Source organism: Vombatus ursinus, unplaced genomic scaffold, assembly GCF_900497805.2.
Source record: "Vombatus ursinus unplaced genomic scaffold, bare-nosed wombat genome assembly UNPS02014813.1, whole genome shotgun sequence".
In the NCBI taxonomy this organism is placed as follows: domain Eukaryota; kingdom Metazoa; phylum Chordata; class Mammalia; order Diprotodontia; family Vombatidae; genus Vombatus; species Vombatus ursinus.
The window spans coordinates 28058612-28079355 of record NW_020954591.1 but is presented as its reverse complement, the minus strand read 5'-3'; the positions used below and the strand labels follow the sequence as shown (position 1 = coordinate 28079355).

Below are 20744 nucleotides of genomic sequence, written 5' to 3'. Positions count from 1 at the left end.
TAAATGTGTTTCATCCAGCTGAGATAGATGTAGCACAGCAGCCTACCTTACATATTGCTGTCTCAGCTTGTCTGAAAAGAAGCAGTGGTGTGGAAACAAAGCTTTTTATATGTCTGCCTATACTATCACTACTAACTATGGCCACTAATGATGATAACAATAATTGATATTTAGAGAATATTTTATGATTTATAGAAGTGCTAGACAAAAATTATCTCATTTTATCCTTCCCACAAACTTATAAGGCAGATGGAGAGGCAGGACAAGTCTTTGTCATCATCACTGTTATTATCATCAAAACATGCTGATTAATGATCTAATTTCACAGTATGCTATGCTACCTGTAACTTAGGTATAGTTCCTTCTCTTCTAGGTTTTATAATCTAAAATGAATAACACAGGTACAGATGTACATCAAGAAGAAATACAGACAACTGAATAATAAACACAAGAGTACAAGAGTAAGTACATAGAGAGATTGGAATAAATGTTTGCTTTGTCCACAAGCCAAAGGTTAAGGGAAAGAAAAAGTTTGTTTCCTTGGCAAGTGGAATAGGTATCTAATGCCTGGTGTCCTTAGACTACTTTAGTAGGAAAAGGTCCTATTTGAATATCTTATGAGACTACAGATAAAACCAAAGTGCCTTCATTAAAAAAAATTAGAAGATTCAAAGGATCTCTTTACCATCAGGGCTCTTCAAAGAAAGGGAGATGAACAAGGCAAGTTGTGGAATTTTTATGTGTCTGGTATGACTTAAGGGTAGTTCCCCTGGGAAGCAGGAAACCATACCTTTCAAGGTACCTCCAGCCCTAAGACTCTTTGACCCTGAGTTTTCTTAACAAAAAGACTTACGTTGGAGTAGCAAGAGGAAGCAGAACATAGCAAATAGAGGTTTGGATGTGGTTTCAGGGAGATCTGGTACTAGCCATGTTACACTGGGCTAATCACTTAACCTCTATGTGTGGAAGGCAACTCCTTGGGATTTTTAATTGGTTATCATTCATTGGGGAATGGAGTCCTTATATCATGAGTTCCCTGAGGTTAGTCAATCATCCATCTGTCCTTAACATGGGCAAGTATGTGTTTTCACTTGTATATTGTTTTTCCAGTTACAAGGTACTTCACCTAGGTGATCTCATGTGATTCACACACATTGTGAGGTTAATAATGCACGTATTCATAGGGTGATGGATTTAGAACCATCCAATCAATCAGCATTTATTAAGCACCATACAGGGCAGCTAGGTTGCACAGTGGATAGAGTGTTGGCCCTGGAGTTAGGAGGACCTGAGTTTAAGTCTGGCCTCAGACACTAGCTGTGTGACTCTGGGCAAGTCACTTAACCCTGTTTGCCTTGGTTTCCTCATCTGTAAAATGAGCTGGAGAAGGAAATGGCAAACCACTCCCAGTATTTTTGCCAAGAAAACCCCAAATGAAGTCTTGAAGAGGTGGATATGAATAACTAAACAACAACAAAAGCACCATGTGTTGTGCTAAGTAGTGGGGATATGGGGGAAAAAAGGAGCTCATAGCCTAATGGGGGAGATAGCCTGGAAACGTCTTTGTACAAATATATATGTATGTATGTGTGTATATATATATATATATATACACACACACACACACATATACACACACATATATGTATATACACACATGTATACATACACATACACACATATTATATATATATATATACATATATGATAAATTGTAGATAATCAATTAGGTAAGGTATTAGCATTAAGGAGCATGGAGAAAGACTTTTTGTAGCAGGTAGGATTTTATCCGGGACTAGAAAGAAGCCAGGAGAGCCAGATGTAGAGATGAGTAGGGGAAGAATTTTAGACAGGGGGACAGTGTTCAGAGGCAGGAGATGGAGTATCCTGATTGACAAAGAGCAAGGGGCCTTATTGCTGGGTTACAGAGGACACTGGAGGAGTAAGATGTAAGAAGACTTCCAAGGTCTATGGGGGGTAGGGGTAAGGTTATGAAGGCTTTTGACTACCAAACAGAAGGTTTTATATTTTATCCTGGAACTTATAGGGAGCCACTGGAACTGACTGAATAGGGGAGGTGGTAGTGACATGGTCAGACTTATGTTTTAGGATGTTTAATTTGGCAATTATGTTGGATGGACTGGAGTGAGGAAAAGCTTAAGGCAGGGAACCCAACCAGCAAGCTATTGCAATAGTCCAGGCATGAGGTGATAAAGGCCTACACCAGAGTCACTGTAGTGTCAAAGGAAAGAAGGGGGCCTCTAGGAGAGAGGTTATGGATATGTGGAATTTAAGATTTGGAAATGGAAGGAACCTTTGAGATTATCTAGTCAAACCCCTTTATTTTATAGCTGAGGATACTGAGCCTCAGAGAGGTTAAAGCATTTGCCAAGGGTCCCCCAGGTAAGTTGCCAGGCCAGGATGTGAATCCAAGGCCTCTAACTCCAAACTCAACATGCTTTCCACTGCATCAGGCTGCCTCTCTTATTAACGCCCTTTTCCAGATGAGGGAACTGAAACTCAGGGAGGTTTAAGTGTACTACCTATCAAGATAAGAGAGGTAGTCAGATGGAAGCCAAAGACCAGAAATCATCTATTTATTATGTCTCTGGAGAGATGAGAAGACTGAGAGGCCATCCTTTCAATCTGGATGTCAGCCATCAGGATAATAACAGAAAGACTCAGACACATATACAGGTATCTTTATTTATACAAAGCCAAACATCTGGACACTTGGAAATATCCAGATAATCACAAGGGTTTAAAATTTTCATTTTCATTTATCAATTACCTTTTTGTGCACCACTCAGGTAAACAGAATGTAAGAGAGAGTGCCTGTGTGTATGTTTGTGTATGTGTGTGTATGCTTAGAGACTGTGTGTGTGTGTCAGAATGTACATGTAGGACAATTTCTTGCATTCTGGCTAGTAGCATGGACAATATTTCCTGAAATTGATTCTGACTTGAGAGAGCACTAAGATACACATCAGACACAAACCAAATGTGCAAGAATATTGCTGAAGTTTCTTGGGTTCATATGCAGGGGAGAAGAGTGTCCAACTTCTCACCCAGAAAGGAAAGTTGTTAGGAACTTGGGACATTCTGGAGCTGGGCCTGGAAGACAGACACACATGTTGCCCTATCTGTGAGAAGATCTCCAGAGAGATTGCCTGATTGCTGATCTTTGGGGGTTGGTTGTCAGAAAGTGAGGTAGTTAGGTGGTAAAGTGGATAGAGTGCTGGACCTGAAGTCAGGAAGACCTGAATTCAAATATAGCCTCAGTCACTAGTTATGTGACCCTGGGCAAGTTACTTAACCTATGTCTGCCTCCGTTTTCTCCTCTGTAAATTGGGATAATAATAGCATCTACCTCCCAGGGTTGTTAAGGATAAAAAGAGGTAAAATGTAAGCACTTTGTGAAACTTAAAACACTGTATGAATACTAGCTATTGTTGTTAATATTACTAAAGTAGCCAGAATAGAAGCATATGGCACATTGAGGAAATGATATACTTTTGAACTGGCCTCGGTCCAATTTTGAAGGCAGTCTTTTTTTTTTTTGCTTCTTCCTTCTTCTTCTTTCTGCCTGGCACTTTCTGGAATCACCAAGAAGCTTCATTCTAGAACCATCCATTTCTCATGCAGCCTGACTTGTGCCTCCTTGCCTGTGACCTCAGTGATGGGAAAGCCAAGTAGACTTGAATCAGACTCTTCCCCTTTTTATCAAACATATGTCTCTCTTTAGTTTCTGCCTAGCAGAGTCAAGAGGTGAGGACCTGGAAAACATTGGGGTCTGGGTGACTAGAGAGAATGGTATGTGTGTAAGAGGTATTATAGAGATAGAAATAACAAGATGCAGTTAGTAGACAGATAATAGAAGTATTGCTAACTTGGTGTGATGATGGACTAACTCCTGTGGCAGTCTATGGAAAGTCCATGATGGACTCTCTCTTCTTGCCCTAGCACCTCACATCAATCCAGATTCTGGTTCCACCCCTTATCTTGCCAGGGACTGTGACCAAACCCTGTTAGCCCTTGTTCCTTCTAGGTTCTGCTTATATCCCTCGTTTACTTTCCTCATACCTTTGGGCCCGTCCATTTTAAAACACTTCAAATAAAAAAGCTTATTGTGATTATTATTACTGCCCCATCTAATTCTTCAATGAAGTTCCCTTTAGCCTTAGCAATGGACCACCTCACCAATCTATTGTACTTTTAACCCATTACACTGTTAGAAGTTTTCTGCTTACATTGATCCTAAGTCTACATCACTGCAATTTCCACCAAGTTCTCCTAGTTCTACCCTTTAAGACAAAGAAGAACAAGTTTAATCCCTCCTTCACGTCAGCCCTTGAAGACAGCTATCGTGTCCTTACCGAGTCTTTCCTTCAAGCCAAACAACTCCAGTTCCTTCAACTGATCCTCTTTTTATCTATTCTTCATTCTCTCCATAGCTACTGGCTCTCTCTTGCTGCCTTCAAGTTTGGCCAGATTTTTCCCATCCTTAAAAACAAAACAAAACAAAATAAAGCAAAATAAAACAAAACAAACAACAACAACAAAATCCCCCCTAGATCCCATCATTCTTGCTAGCCATCATCCCAGACTTTTTCTGCCTTTCTAAGCCAAACTCCTTGTAGAAGCTGCCTATATTTGGTGTCCTTACTTCCATTCTTCTAATTCTCTTCTAAACCCTCTTTAATCTGATTTTTGACATCATTGCCCAGCTGAAATTGCTCTCTACCAAGTTATCCGGGATCTCTTGATCACTAGATCTGATGGCCTGTTCTCAAGATTCCTACTTTTGACCTTTCTGCAGCATCAAATACTGCTGATCATCCTCACCTCCTGGTTTTTCTTCTGTCTTGGTCTTTGTAACTGTTCTTTCCTGGTCTTCCTCCTACCTGTCTGAACACTCCTTGGGTTCCTTCACTTATTCATCATCCACGTTATGCCCAAACTCTCACCTGGGCCCCTTCTTTTTTTTCTCCCTATACCCTTTTACTTGAAAAAAGTTTCTATGGGTTAAATTGCCCATACGCCTATGCTTATGATTCCCAGATCTCCTGGATATATAGATCCTGTATATATCAAACCCTAGTCTCTCTCCCAAGCTCCACTTGCATATCACTAATTGCTCCTTGGACATTTCAAAATGAATATTGCACAAGCATCTCAAACTCAACATATCCAAAATAGAACTCGTTATCTTTTCCCTAGAACTCACCCTTTTTCTGTCCTGGTAATCATCACCCTTCCAGTCATCCAGGTTTTCAATTTCAGTGCAATCCACCATTACTCATTCTTACCTGGCAAAACTAATAGATTGCCAGATCTCATTATTTCTATCTCTATAATACCTCTTACACACATACCATTCTCTCTAGTCACCCAGACCCCACTGTTTTCCAGGTCCTTATCACCTCTTGACTGGATTATTTCAATAGCCTCCTAATTGCTATTCATGCCTTGAGTCTCTCTCCTCATTCCAATCTATCCTTCCAATGGTCAGCAAAGTGATTTTCATAAAGCACAGGAATGTCATCCCCCTACCCAATAAACTTCTGTGGCTCCTTGTAGCCTATAGGATCATATATAAACTACACTGTTGTGCATTTTCAGCTCATCCCAACTTGCTCCCATTCCACTTTTCTAGCCTTTTTAAATATTACCCCCTCCAAATGTTCTATGGTCTAGCCATATTGTCCTCTTTGAAGTTGCCTAAACATGATACTCCATGTCCCTTCTCCATCGCCTTGCAGTGGTTGTCTCCTATGCCTGTAATGATCTCCTTCCTCTCACACCTCTTGGTATCTCTAGCTTCCTTCAAGACTTTACTCAAGCACCATCTTCTGCAAGAGGCCTTTCTTGGTCCCTCCAACTGTTTATGCTTTCTTTGTATGTGTTTAATATAGACCCACATACCCACAGACCATTACATACCATTAAGATGTAAACTTCTTTAGGGTAGACACTTTTGCTTTTGTATCTCCATTGCCAGCCATATATTGTAGTCATCACTTAATAAAAGTTTGATAGATTGATTGAAGGAGATTAACCAGGGTGGGAGGTAGGTGGAAAAGAAGGGACTCTGAGTTCCCCAACAAGAGTATCCTAGGGCTTGTCAAATGGGAGTGGATGATACGTTTTGGCCCTTCCTTTAGGTAGCTGATGGCACAGTGGTTAGAATGCTGGACCTAGAATCAGGAAGACCTGAGTTCAAATTTGGCCCTGAGCAAGTCACCTAACCTCTGCCTTAATTCCCTCAACTGTAAAATAGGCACAATACCAGTACCTACTTCCTAGTGTTGTTGTGATAATCAAATGAAATAATATTGTAAAGTGTTTAATGAAGTAAATGCTTATTCTGTTCCTCTCTTTCCTCTTGAATTGGTAGCAGACACTTGCTTTCTTTATTCCTCTACTCCCTATGATTGCCTTTATAATCTCTATGTACTTATCTGTGTACATATTGCTGTCACCTAATGGAATGGAAGTTTCGTGAGGGCAGGGACTGTTTCATTTTTATCTTCATATCTCTAGTGCCTACCATAGTGTCTGGCCTATAGTAGGTACTTAATGAAATGCTCATTGAATTGAATTGATTTGAATATCCCAATAAATCTATGTTAAGCAAATTCAGATAGGACCTGGGTTTCACTCAAAGTTGTCAGTTGTCTACCCTATCCTACTACAGTTTTCCAGACTGTGGAGTGGCTATATAGTGAAAAAATACTGTAAGCCAAGTATCAGGAGGGCTTATGTGACATAAGGTGAAATTCACCTAACTTCTTAGTTTCCTTCTCTTAAAAATGGGAATAATGTTCTTATGCCTCCATATATCCATCATCCTTCCATCCCTTCATCCTTTCTCCCTCCTTCCATCCCTCGGTCTGCTCATCCTGTCCCCCACTCCATGCAACCATAAAGCATTTATTAAGTTCCTGCTATGTGCCAAACAACATGTTAGGTGCTAGAGATAAAAACAGTCTTTGCCTTTAAGGAGCTTACATTCATTCTACTGGAGGAAATTGCTATGCATACATAAGTAAATACAAAGTATATAAAAAATAAATATAAAATAATTTCCGGCAGCAGCCCTAGTTATTAAGGAGATCAGGAAATGCCCCATGAAGGAATTATCACTTGAGCTGACCTTTGAGGGAAGCGAGAGATTCTTTGAGGTAGAGAAGAGGAGAAGGTGAAATCCCCAGAGAAGGAAAATGGGAGGGAAAGGAAATACATACAAGGAATAGCAAGGAGGCCAGTTGGTCTAGGATGTAAGGTGCATGAAGGGAAGTAGTGTTTCAATAAGTCTGGAGAGCTAGCGGGGAGCTAGACTATGAAGGGCTTTAAATGTCAGAGAGAAGTTTGTATCTTGCTTTCAAGGCAATGGCATGTTGTTAGAGCTTTTTGAGTTGTGGGATGATTTGTTCGGTTCTATAGTGTCTATGCCTATAGTGTTCTCCCTCCTCATCTCTGTTTCCTGGCCTCCCTGGCTTTCTTTGAGACCTAGCTAACCTGCCTTCTATGAGAAATCTTTCCCAATCCCCCTTAAAATGAGTATCTTTCCTCATTGGAGTATCTCCAATTTGTCCCGTACTTATCTTATTTAAACAGTTTTTTGCATGCTGTCTCCCTCATTAGACGATGAGGTTTTGAGGGCAGGGACTGTTTTGTTTTCCTTTCTTAGTTTCCCTAGCACTTACCATAGTGCCTGACCAATAGTAGGGATTTACTGAGTGCTCAATGATTGACTGACTTGTCAGATTTGTGCTTTAGGAGTATTACTCTGGTAGCTGTTTAGAGGATGGATTGGAGTGGAGTGAGACTTGAGATAGGGAGGTCAATTAGGAAATTATTACAACAGCCTAGGAGAGAATTGGTAAGAGCATCAACTTGGGTGGTGGCTGTGTGAGAAGAGGAAGAGGCATAGATGGAAGATGTATTATGGAAATAGACAATAAAACTTGGCTACTGATTGCATATGAGGATTTAGGAAAATTGAGGAGTCCAAGGTGACTCCAGGTTTATAAACCTAGGTGACTGGAAAGATGGTGGTGCCTTGACAGAAGTAGGGAAGTTTGAAAGAAGGGTATTTTTTGGGAGGAGGGGAATATAATGAGTTTCGTTTTGAAAATGTTGAAATTGAGGTGACTACAGGACAGCCAGTAAAAAAAAAAAGTTCAATAGACAATCGGTGATGTTGGATTGCAACTCAGGAGAGAGTCTAGGGCTGGATATACAGATCCATGTGTTTGCTCAATCTATCATTGACAAGGACCAACCTCTGTTTCTTTATCTGGTGAATTTCTACAAAGCTGAACTCAAATATTAATTCCTATATGAAGCCTTCCATCAAAGTCACCCCCTTCATCAACTTTCCCTTTCAATTTCACAGAGCAATTATGTAATTCTGTAATTCACTTTGCATTTAATATTACATTTTTTAGCTACCAGTGTATGTTTCTTATCCCTCTTATGGACTGTTAGCTCTTTAAGGGAGGAAATCATATCTTATCTAAACTTTGTAGGTCCTTCAACATCTGGCACAGTGCTGTCTGCAGATGGTAGATGCTTAATAAATGTTTGCCATGTTGTTGCATTGTTTCTTACCTTTCAAATATCCAAACTTATCCTCTTAGCACAAGTTTGTGATAAGTCCAAGATATGATAAGACATGTGATTTTTTTTTGTGGGGAGAATGTATGGGGAGAATGCCATACACAGAGGAAAAATTGTTATTGACAGCCACCTCCTTGATACACTGTGGCAAATTCAAGGGCTAAGATGGACTATAAGGTGGAAAGAGCTCTGATCAGCCCCAAACTGCAAAAATTTCCATGACTCACTGCGTTGTTTGCACTATACTGAAAATATGGGAAGTACTTTTTTCTTTCTCATTGAATGTTTTAGTTGAATAACTTTACATAAATTAATTTTGTTCCTTAAACTCTTAGTGAAACTTGGCTTAAAAGGAAAGAAGTGCCTTGATTGAAGGCCCTGTATCTTTGAATATTTGCCCACTAACTCAGTCTTCCTCTCCATTCCAGAAGGAATTGCTCTGTCCTGCAAAAGTGTGATTCAATGTACCGACCCCTCTTCACCTGGTAGAGGAGCTGTAGATTTACAAGGTGGGGGGTTTTGAGCACAGAAAAGAAGCAGACTTCTGCTGAAGTTGCCTGTCCATCTTCACTTTTGTAATATCATGACAATGAAAGAAGATGCAACTCATTCTTTTTTGGAAGCAAGAGTAAGCGATTTGGAGACCCTCAGTATTCAGCAAGGTTTCTCACCTGTATGAGAGTATGTTTCTGGCAAATCAGGATTTCCAGCATGAAATCCAATAGTGTAATGATCTCATCATGGGCATGGACAAACTTTTGGAGATTTAGGCTCAAAGGAACAAGATTCAGGATGGAATTGTTCCTGTCAACTATGAAGAGACAGTTGGGATTTTAAAGGAAAAGTTATGACAGCACCTAACCAGGCCTTTACATCTCTCTATGTTGCCATCCTGTCCTTCTTGCTCATATCTATATTCTGTCCCTTCCTGTGAGAGAATCCTTTCTGAGACTCAGCTCTGAGGAGGTGTGTCTGACTAATCTCACTAAAGTTTTATCACTATACTCATTCTGCTGCTTCATTCAACAGCAGTGGCTCTCAATCTTTCTTGTGTCATGGACTGCTTTGGTGATTTGGCAAAGCCTATGGACCCCTTTTTGGAATAGTTTTTAAAACTCACAATCAAAAAGAATATTAAATTTCAGTTAGAAGTTAGTAAAAATGAAGATGCATTTTTTTTCTCCCATTCAAATTCATGGGCTTCCTGAAATCTTTCCATGGTCCACGGACCCCTATTCTATATTCTATCGTATACTGGGCTGCCTAGTTGGCACTTGTCTATGTATCTTTCCTGTATGTATTCTTTGGGTTTCCTGTGTATGTCCATGCCTATGTACAATCTTAGTAACTGTGAGACCTTAGGTCAATCATTTTAATCTCTCTTGAGTCTCAGTTTCCTTATCTGTAAAACAAGGATAATAATACTTGCTACTTATAGATCTTTTGGGAATAATGGAAGTAAAGTCCTTTGTTAATCTTGAAGAAAAGTATAAATGGCAACTATTATTAGATGTTGTTGACTGATTGACCAGAAAAAATGGTATCCTATTTCCCATTCACTGTTACCTCAGGTTTTGGGGAAGATCCAGAAGGTTCAGCTGTTTATTTGAAATGATAAAATGTTAGAGGTGGAGAAGACCTTGGAGATCATCTGGTCCCAACTTTTCAGTTTGCGAACGTGGAAAATGACACCGAGAGATGCTAAATGACCTGCCCAAGATCATACAGCTAGTTAGTGGTAGAACTGGGAAGTCTCCAAAGTCTCCTGGAAAGAGCACTGGAATGGGAAATCAGATGTTCTTTCCATTGCTCCATACTGCCTCCCATTTCTACTTGACCTTTTTCCCACTGCATCCCATCAGGATGGGTGTGGGAGGTGAGTCCATGCCTAGAAACAGGCAACCAGCCTGTACTGGAGGAGTTTCTGGACATCAGCTGAGTCTTGGAGGATTAGCTGGAGAGCTCCTTGGCCTTGGAACTAAGCCAGGCCACATTGTTTCTCAAGTTCTGATCAGCTGGCTTGCTGAGGTTTTCTCTTTGTAGCTGTGTTCTGGTCTCTCTCTTCTGAATTTTGATGTGATCTTGGGAGTCCTTCAGAGTTGGCTTACCATGCAAAAGATATTTGTTGCCTTCCAAGGTCCCAAGAGTAGCTGACTGATGAACCACAGGGAGGTTTCATGATCACACCAGGACTGACCTAAAGTATTCAAGGGTACATTATTCACTCACATTGGTTCATTTGAGAGCCTTTAGGAAGTGTTCCCCAACCCCAAACAAAAATCCCTAGTTCATTATTTTGTGTTTAACATGGTCCTTTCCTACTGGTATTTTTTTTTTAAATGCAGATATTCCTAGAAAAGATAACAATGCAATCATTAAAAAATTATAATGGCTGATTTTTTCAGAATTACAGAATTTCAGCATTGGAATTTTGCCATTTTTAGGAGTCATTTAGTTCAGCCCAAACCTGAGTTGGAATCTCTATGAAACATCATCAACAAGCCTCTACTTGATGATGCAAGTTCCTTGTGGGCCGATATTGATTTGTTTATGTCTTTATATTCCCACTATCTAGCATACTGCCTGGCACTTAGAAGGTACATAATACATGCATTTTGAATTGAATCTAGAAATAGAAGTGGTGATGAAAGAGTGCATGTGGCTTAACAAGAACAGCTCATGGTAGTTTACTGTCATTTTGTTTTTCTACAGAATAACTAGACTGGTTGATCAGGGGCATACGATAAATATCATTTACCTAGATTTTAGCAAGGCATTTGACAAATTTTCTCATGTTATTTTAGCAGAAAAGGTGGAGAGATCTGGTGATAAAGAACCCACTATGTAACAAGACAGCCCATTTCACTTTCTTCTTACTTTCTTCTTAACTATCTACAGTCTGACTTTCAACCTTATCAATCAACTGAAACTGTTCTCTTCAAAGTTACCAATGATCTAACTGCCAAATTTCGTGGTCTCTTCTCAATCATCCTTTTTGACCTCTTTGCAGCCTTTATCTTATCACCTTCTTCTTGATACCCTTTTCTTTCTACATTTCTGTGACATTATTCTTTCCTGGTTCTCTTTCTACCTGCCTGGTCCCTTATCAGTCTCCTTTGCTGAATCTTCATCCATCATTCATGCCCATTAACTGGGAATCTCCATGGCTTTTTCCTGGGTCCTCTTTTCTTCTCCCCCTAATACCATTTCTTTTGGTGATCTCATCCATGTCTTTGAATGCAATTATCATTTCTATGCTGATTATTTTCAGATCTGCTATCTAGACCTAGCATCTCTTTTAATCTCCATCCATTCTTGTATCTCCAAATGTATTGGACATCTCCAACTGAATGTCCCATAGTCATCTTAAACTCTACATTTCCAAAATTGAACTCATAAGCTTTCCTTTCAAGCCTTCTCCTCTTCCTGTCTTCTCTATTACTGTGTACTGTGCTGCCATCTTCCCAGTCACCTAGGTTCACAATCTAGATATCATCTTCTAGTTCTCTCTCTCTCTCTCTCTCTCCTCTCCATATCCAATCTGTTGCCTATTTCTATTGATTTTACCTCTGTAATATCTCTTCGGTGTGCTTCCTTTTCTACTTTGACACTACCATCACCTGTTTTAGTCCTTCATCTCCTCATGCGTGGAATATTGTAACAGCCTTCTGGGGATTTTTTTTTGTGCTTCAGAACTCTCTCCTCCAGGTCACCGTCTGCTCAGCTGTCAAATTGGTCTTCCTAAATTAAAAGTCTGACCATGTGACCCCCCCCCCCAATTCAATGAATTCCAGTAGTTCACTATTGCTCCAGGATCAAAAAGAAAATCCTGTGCATGGCAGTCACAGCTATTCCTAACTATGCCCCCCCTTCCAACCTTATTACACCTTATCACCTCTTCTCCAAGTACTCTGTGATTCAGTGACTCTAGCCATTGTTCCTCAAACAAGACACTCCATCTTCCAACTCAAGGAATTTTCACTGGCTGTCCCCCATGCCTGGAATTCTTTTCGTCCTAATCTCTATCTCCTGGCTTCCTTGGTTTCTCCCAAGCCTCAGATAACATTTGACCTCCTTCAGGAAGTCTTTCATAGGCCTCCTTAATGTTAATGCCTTTCTTCTGAGATTACCCCTAATTTATCCTGAATGTATCTTGTTTGTACATACTTGTTTGCATGTTGTCTTCCTCATTAGAGGGTAAAGTCCTTGAGGGCAGGGACTGTCTTTTGCCTTTCTCTGTATCCTCAGAGCCTAGCTTAGGACATACATGTTGTTCAGTTGTTTTTTAGTTGCATCCTACTCTTTGTGACTCCATTTGGGATTCTCTTGGCGAAGATATTGGAGTAGTTTGCCATTTCCTTCTCTAGCTCATTTTACAGGTGAGAAAACTGAGGCATAATGAGTTAAGTGACTTGCCCAGGGTCACACAGCTGCTAAGTGTCTGAGGCCAGATTTGAACTCAAGAAAAGTTTTCCTGACTCCAGGCCCAGCATTTTTTCCACCGTGCCAAAATGCTTGACTTCACCTGTAACTATTAGGTTCTTTTTTCTTTACATTAAATCTTAGTCTGCCTTTTTGCATCTTTGATCCATTGTTTCTAGTTCTACTTTCTAGATCAAATCAGAAAAGTCAAAATCTTTGATTGGACACCCTATTAACTACTTGGAGGCAGCTATGATGTTTGCCCCAAATATTCTCTTTTCTAGGCTAAGCATCTTCAGTTCTTTCAGCTGCTTCCCATAATGGCATGCTATCAAGGCTCTTTATTATCATGGTAGTTCTAGTCTGGTCACTCCAGTTTATCAGCCTTCCTCCCAAAATGTGGCTCTGAATTGACACAAAACTATGAATGACTCTTTGGGCCCAGTCATTCAATAAATTCCAAATCTATCTAACTCTATTATTGCTATCCTAGGTCTCTCTACCTTTTCCACTAGAATAACATGAGAAAATTTGTCAGATGCTTTGCTAAAATCTAATGATATCTAGAGTATTCCCCTAATCAACCAGTCTAGTAACTCTGTAGAAAAATGAAGTGATATTAAACAACCATGACCTATTCTTGATGAAGTCGTGAAGACGCTTTGATTACCACTTCTATTTCTAGATTCAATTCAAAATGTATTTATTATGTACCTCCTATGTGCCAGGCAGTATGCCAAGTAGTGGGGATATAAGGACAAAAACAAATCAGTGTCTGCCCACAAGGAGCTTGCATCCCATTGGGGGTGGGGTGGGAAAAAAAAACCATGTATATGGAAAAGTAAACACAAAATTACAAAGTAATTTCTGCATGATAGCAGGGATAGTGGTAGTGGTTCAGAGAAGCCCTGATAGCTGGGGGATATTCACTAACCATTCTTGTAATAATGCTCTAAAATTTTGTCAGGAATTGAGGTAAAGCTCATTGGTCTGTAATCTGTAGACATCACTTTTTACCCTTTCTTGAAAATCAGTGCATTTGCCCTTGTTCATTTTTGCCACACATCTCCTTTTCCCCTATAATCTTTTAGAGATCACTGAAAAGGGATCCATATTTCCTCTGTCTGCTCTTTTGAGATCCTAGGAGGTAGTTTCTTTGGGCTTTGCTCAACTTTAATTTTGCTCTTTCCTCTACAAAGAAGAGAGCAAAATTAAAGTTGAGCAATTGCCTTAATCCCATTATCATCTGAATAATTGTCTTATCTCTTTCCTGATTTTCCTCTTTTGCCCAAAATAGCTTTGATAAGAACTTGTTTTTGTCTTTAGAATTCTTTGGCATTCTTTGCCAGGCTCAGCCCCCACTGAGTTATAGTACTCTTAACATTATTAAAGGACCTTGCTATACTTTAGTTTTGTGCATTATTATTTGCCCTTGCTTCCACTTTCCATAAAAATCATTAAAAATAAGTGGATTGATGAGGTCCCAGTGTAACCAGCTTGGCCTCTTTAGAGAATTCCTCCCTCATCTGCTCAATAGAAAGTAAATTTGTATGGGACTCTTCTCATTGGTAAAGACTGATTCCTAAATGCTCATTGCTTGTGTGAAAGGCAGACATGGTGAGAGCCTGAGAAAAGAGGGAGATTTGATATGACAGTAAAGCATACTTGTATGAGTCTATTTATCCCTTATATTTGTGTATGTTTTCTACTAATCACTTGCATGCAATTAATAATTAATAAAAATAGGTCAGAGTATCACTGTATCACTGTCCTTCAATTAATCTTTTTTAACATATAATGCTATTTAGCCTATTCCCCCCCAAACTCCCACTTACATTTCTTTTGAATATGATATATTCTTCCAAAGCCATATTCCAGTCATGACCCTTATCCCAAGAAGTTTTAGTGATATTTATGAGGTCAAATTTATCTCCTTTCATTTGGATCCCTAGTTCCCCTTGTTTGTATGCAGACTTTGTACATTTTTGTACATAGACATCTAAAGCCATGGGTTTTATTGCTGGCTCATTTTGGGAGTTTGTCACGCAAAATTGTAATCTCCTGTGAATTACTGAGCACTTCTACTGCCATTCTCCCTGAATTATAGCTACTCTTTGCAATATCTAATTTGATGGAAAACTGGTAGACAGTTTTCCTTCTACTCCTTCCTTTTTAGCATAAAGTCTTTTTGATTGGATTTGCAAGTTTTTGGACAGATTCCTTCTTACTAGTCTATCCTTTAAGGGATTCAAAAATCCAAATCTCATTTTCAGACACCATTTTCTTACACAGAAGTTCACATCTCAATTACTAATTCCTAAGAATTAGAGCTATCTAAAAACTAATGAATTCTCTTGGGAGCTAGTAGGGTCTTCATCATAGAGACATTTAAGTAGAGATTGGATGACCCTTTGTCAGGATTGCTTTAGAGGGAATTCTTATTCAATTAGGGGTTGCACGGTAGGACCATTTCAGCTCTGAGATCCTAGTTATTCTGATTCTGTATAGAGGAATATGATTGTCTCCTTCACTGTAGATACTATACCTTTCTTAATATGGTCAGAAATTAGTTTAGTTTCTGGAGTTGCCATGTTAAACTCAACTAATATTGAGCTTGCTATCTGCTTAGATGTTGCCGGTCAACGTGAATGCACTGAGACTCTGGGGCAAGGTGATGATAAATAAGAGTTGTGCTGGTGAATATTTAACATCTTGCTCTCTCCCCTCTCCCCAATATACATATCACACATTTAAAAACTTAATCTGCATTATTATCATTTTAGTCATCAAAACAATAAATTAAATCCTGATTTGACATTTGCTAATTTCTGAAAATGCTCACATTGAAAATTTAGAAATCGCCTCTCATGAGAGGCAGTTTGATCTGACTCTAGCACTCCCCTACCCTGAAGTTTATATGTGTGTGTATGTGTGCATACGCACACACATGGGACAACAACTAACAAGCAACTAATAAGGTCAAAGTCCATTTTAGGAAACTATAGAATCATGAGTTTTCCATCTATTTCTTGAAAAATTAGAGTACAAGTTACTAAGTAGATAGTTTGGGAGTATTTAGAAAGGGAAGCAATGGTCACTCAGTTAGGAGAGACCTCAGTTTGAATTCTACCTTAGATGCTAGTTATATGACCCTGTTGTGCAAATCACAACTTCACTGTCAATTTTTTCATATAATATATATTTTCATATATAATATTATGTATAATTATATAAATATTATATTATATATAATCAATTATATTAATAATGAACAATAAAATGAAGTAGTTATGTTTCATATATTATATAAAATATATTATATATTTTACATAATATATTTTCATATATATATACACACAATATACAGGAAGTACCTATTTGTCAGAGTTGTTGTGAGGAGCAAATGAGATAATATATGCAAAAGCACTATACATACATTAAAGCACTATGTAAAATATCAGCCATTATTATTATTAGAAAACAGCATGGACACACTAAGAACAAGCCATGCCGAACTATTCCCATTTCTTTGGTAGTATTATTTGAATGGTAGATGAGGGAAAATGCCACCGATACAATGTATTTGGTTTTCAGCAAGGCATTTGACAATATCCCATAATATTCCCATGCACAAAATGGACAAATGTGAGTTGAAGGGTAATATAATTAAGTCACTTGATGTCTATTTGTAGGATCTTACCCAAAGAACATTATCAATCTAGAGGAACACTAGGGGAATGTCACACACAGTACTATATTCTATCCTTAGCCAAGTCCTATTTGACAATTTTTCAATGACTTGGATGCATACATAGAAACTATACATATCATATTTATAGATGACACAAAACTGAGACTAGCTAATATGCCTTGGATGCTCATTGCATCCATCTGTCATATAAAGAATTCAATGGTTTGGAACGACCTAGAATAACTAAGATGAAATTTAAGAGGGACAAATGCAGATAGCTGTACTTAGTTTTGTTTTTTCCCTTCCTTTTAGAAGCAACTGCAGAAATGTTAGATGGATAAAACTTGATTAACAGTAGTCTAACTGAAAAATACCTAGGGAGTTTATTTGACTAACCCCTCTAGGAAGTTTTGTATGACTACAAAGAAAAGGTAGTTCTATGTTGTTCTACATTAATAGATATCTAGCATTTAGAAGAAAGGATGTGGCAGTTACAGGGTACTTTGAACTGATTGGATCACATCTTGGCTCAACATTGAAGAATGACTTTGTAGGGGCTTTTGAATGAATGAATGGATGAAATTGGAGCATATCCATAAGAAGGTGACTAGAGTGGTGAGGTACAGGGTAGGGGGTGGCCTGGAAACTGCTTATTATGAAGAATAAAGAAACTAAAGGTGTTTACATAGGGTAAGATTTAGAGGAGAAATAATAGTGATCACCTAGAAGAATGATTAGAATTATTATTTAGCTAGGTGGCTCAATGAATAGAGCACTGGCCATAAAATCAGTAAGACCTGAGATTAAATCTGGCCTCAGATACTTATTAACTCTGTGAGTCTGGGCAAGTCACTTAGCCTCAGTCTCCTTATCTGTAAAATGGAGATAATAATAGCAGGGTTGTTGTGAGGCTAAAATTTGTAAAGTGCTTTGCAAACCTTAGAGCATGATATAAATGCAAGTTATCGTCATCATCATCATCATCACTTCTGTATAACTCTAAGCGGCAGAACTGTGACTGATCAGTGATAGTTATAAGAGACTCAGCTTCTGGCTATAAAATTATAGCTGTCCAAAAATGCAGTGATTTCATTCAACAAACATTTGTTAAGTGCCTACTATGTACCTAGTGCTAGGTTTGGTATTATAGAGCTAGAGTCAAAAGGGGTCTTAGATCTCATTTCTCAGACATTTAGAGAACTGAGTCAAATTTATAAAAATGAGTCCAGTTGATAAATGATCAAAAGATATGGTCAGTTTTCAGATGAAGTAATCAAGTTATCTATAGTGATATGAAAAAAAATATTCTTAACTCACTATTAAGTGGAGAAATGTAAATTAAAACAATTCTGAAGTATTGCCTCATACCTATTAGATTGGCTAATAGGACAGAAAAGGTAAATGACTAATGTTGAAGGGGATGTGAGAAAAATGAAATTTTAATTCCCTGTGACCTAGCAATACCACTACTTGATCTGTATCCCAAAAGAGATTAAAAAAAAACAAAAAGGAAAAGAACTATATGTACAAAACTATTTATAGCAGCTCTTTTCTGGGGGCAAAGAATAGGAAATTTAGGGGATGCCCATCAATTGGGGAATGGCTGAACAAATTGTGGTATGTGATTATGGTGGAATACTATTGTACTAAAAGAAATGATGAGCAGGACACTTTCAGAGAAACCTGGAAAGACTTTCATGGGCTGATGCAAAGTGAAATGTATTGTGTACAAATTTAACAGCAATATTGTAAGATGATCAGCTGTGAATAAATTAGCTATTCTCAGCAATACAACGATCCAAGACAACTCTGAAGGACTTATGATGAAAAATACTATCCATCCCTAGAGAAAGAACTGATGGTGCCTGAATACAAATTGAAGCATACTTTTTTTTTAACTTTATTTTTCTTGAGTTTTTTTGTCTATGTTTTCTTTCACAACATGACTATTATGGATATGTTTTGCATGGCTACACATGTATAACCTATATCAAATTGCTTGCCTTCTCAATGGGGGGGGTGGGAAGAGAAAAAGGGAGAGAATTTGGAACTCAAACTTTTAAAAATGAATGTTAAAAATTGTTTTTACATGTAACTAGGGAAAAATAAAATGCTAAAAAATAAATAAAAGGGGCATTAGACATCTAGTTTAATCTTCTTATTTTACAGAAGCTGGAGCTCAGAGAGATGAAATAACTTGGCCAAGGATGCTCAAGTAATAAGTGGTGGGGCCAGGATTTCAACTCGGGTTCTCTGACTCCACGTTCAGTCCCCATTTGCACTGAACTTATTGATGGGCAATCAGTGCCCTCCTAACTGGAAATTTTCAAGAAGAGAATGGATGGCTACCTCCCAGTGATACTGTAGAGGGAATTCTTGCATGGAGTGGTAGATTGAACTCGATCACCTCTTCAGTGCTCTCAGTTCTAAGATTTGATGATTATCTGAGATGTGGAACATACTGAAGACAAACTGCTAACTTCTCAATTCTGACCTCTGACCTCAGCCTCCAACTAATTTTTATTTTCTGCAGCTAATGTCAAAGTTGGTGATGATATAAGAATTGGAGTGAAATTTAGTTTTCATATTTTGGGTGGGACTTATAGTAACAAAACACACTGTGAATCTATGAGTAATACCTTACACTTGTATGTGTTTTTTTTTTCTTTGCATGAATGTATGAAATTCAGTCAGCAATCACACCTACCACTTCTGGAGAAGAAAACAGAAAGAATTTTAAAACCTTAGAGAAGAAGATCTCTGCAGTTTGGGACAAAGAGGGAAGAAGCAGTGTATTAATCTATCAACTAACAACAACAATTATGATCTTTGTGCCTTGCATCGATATAATACTTCTACATGTTAAACTCTTTCACATCTGGGATCTCACTTCATCTTCGCAACAACCCTGTGCAGAATGAAAGGCAAATGTTATTATCCCCATTATATGAGGTGTAATGTGACTGAAGTTTTAAAAAATCCCATAACTTTACAGAATCATGAAACCTCAAATTTGGAAGGTACCTCAGAGGCCGTTGACTCCAACCCATGCTCAAACAGGAATCACCTTTACAACATCCCCGAGAAATGGTTCGTCAGTCTTGGCTCAAAGGCCTCCAGTGATGGAGAATCCACTCACTACATTCTGAAGGAGTTTATGCCATTTGGGGGTAACTCTAATTATTTAGAAGTTTTTCCCTGTATTGGGCCAAAAATCTCCCTCTCTGTAACTTTGACCCATTTTTACCAGTCCTCTGGTGCTAGTTAGAAGTAATTTAATCTCTCTTCCACATGACACCAATTCAAATAAAGGCAGCCATTATTTTTTTCCTTCCTCCTATCCTCACAGTCTTCTATTTGCTAGGCTAAACATGCTGATTTGCTTCAAACAGTCCTCACATTGCTCTGGCCAGTTCCCTAACCTTCCTAGGTACTATCATCTGGGCCCATTCCAGTGTACCAATAGTCCTTATCTAATTGTGGAATCAAAAACGGAATTCAATACTCTAGCTATAATCTGACCAGGGCAGAATACAGTAAAACTCTTATCTCTTTGATTCTAAATGTTGCAATTCTATTTAAACAGTCTAAGATTGTGTCAGTTCTCTTGGATACCACTTCACACCATTGGGTCACATCCAAGTAACGGTTCACATTTATACAATGTGAACAAATACAGAGTACTTTACTCACAACATTCCTATGATTGCAATGTCAAATATTATTACTTCCATCTTACAGATACTACAACTGAGTCCTGGAGAAGATAAGTATCTTGGTAAGGACACACAGGAAGCAAGTGTTGGAGTCAGAACTTAAAACTCATCTGGTACTAAGCGGAATATTCTTTTACACTGTAAATCTTCCCTTCAAAGTAGTCATTGTAGAAAGATATATCCTTCTTTCAAATATACTGCGAGCAATCAGAACTTTTTTGAAATTGGCTTTAGAACCTAGAGTACATGCTTTTTAATTGCTCAGTGGTGGTAAATCTTTGAAATTAGAT

General features: G+C 38.4%; 1 long non-coding RNA gene across 1 annotated transcript in view; it reads left to right on the top strand.

Moving 5' to 3' along the window:
- LOC114054453 overlaps positions 1–19973 on the top strand; it is a 68614-nt gene extending 48641 nt beyond the window's left edge. The window contains exon 4 of the long non-coding RNA XR_003570485.1: positions 19429–19973. This is a non-coding gene — a long non-coding RNA (uncharacterized LOC114054453). The remainder of the gene's footprint in view (positions 1–19428) is intronic.
- Positions 19974–20744: the final 771 nt, after the last annotated feature.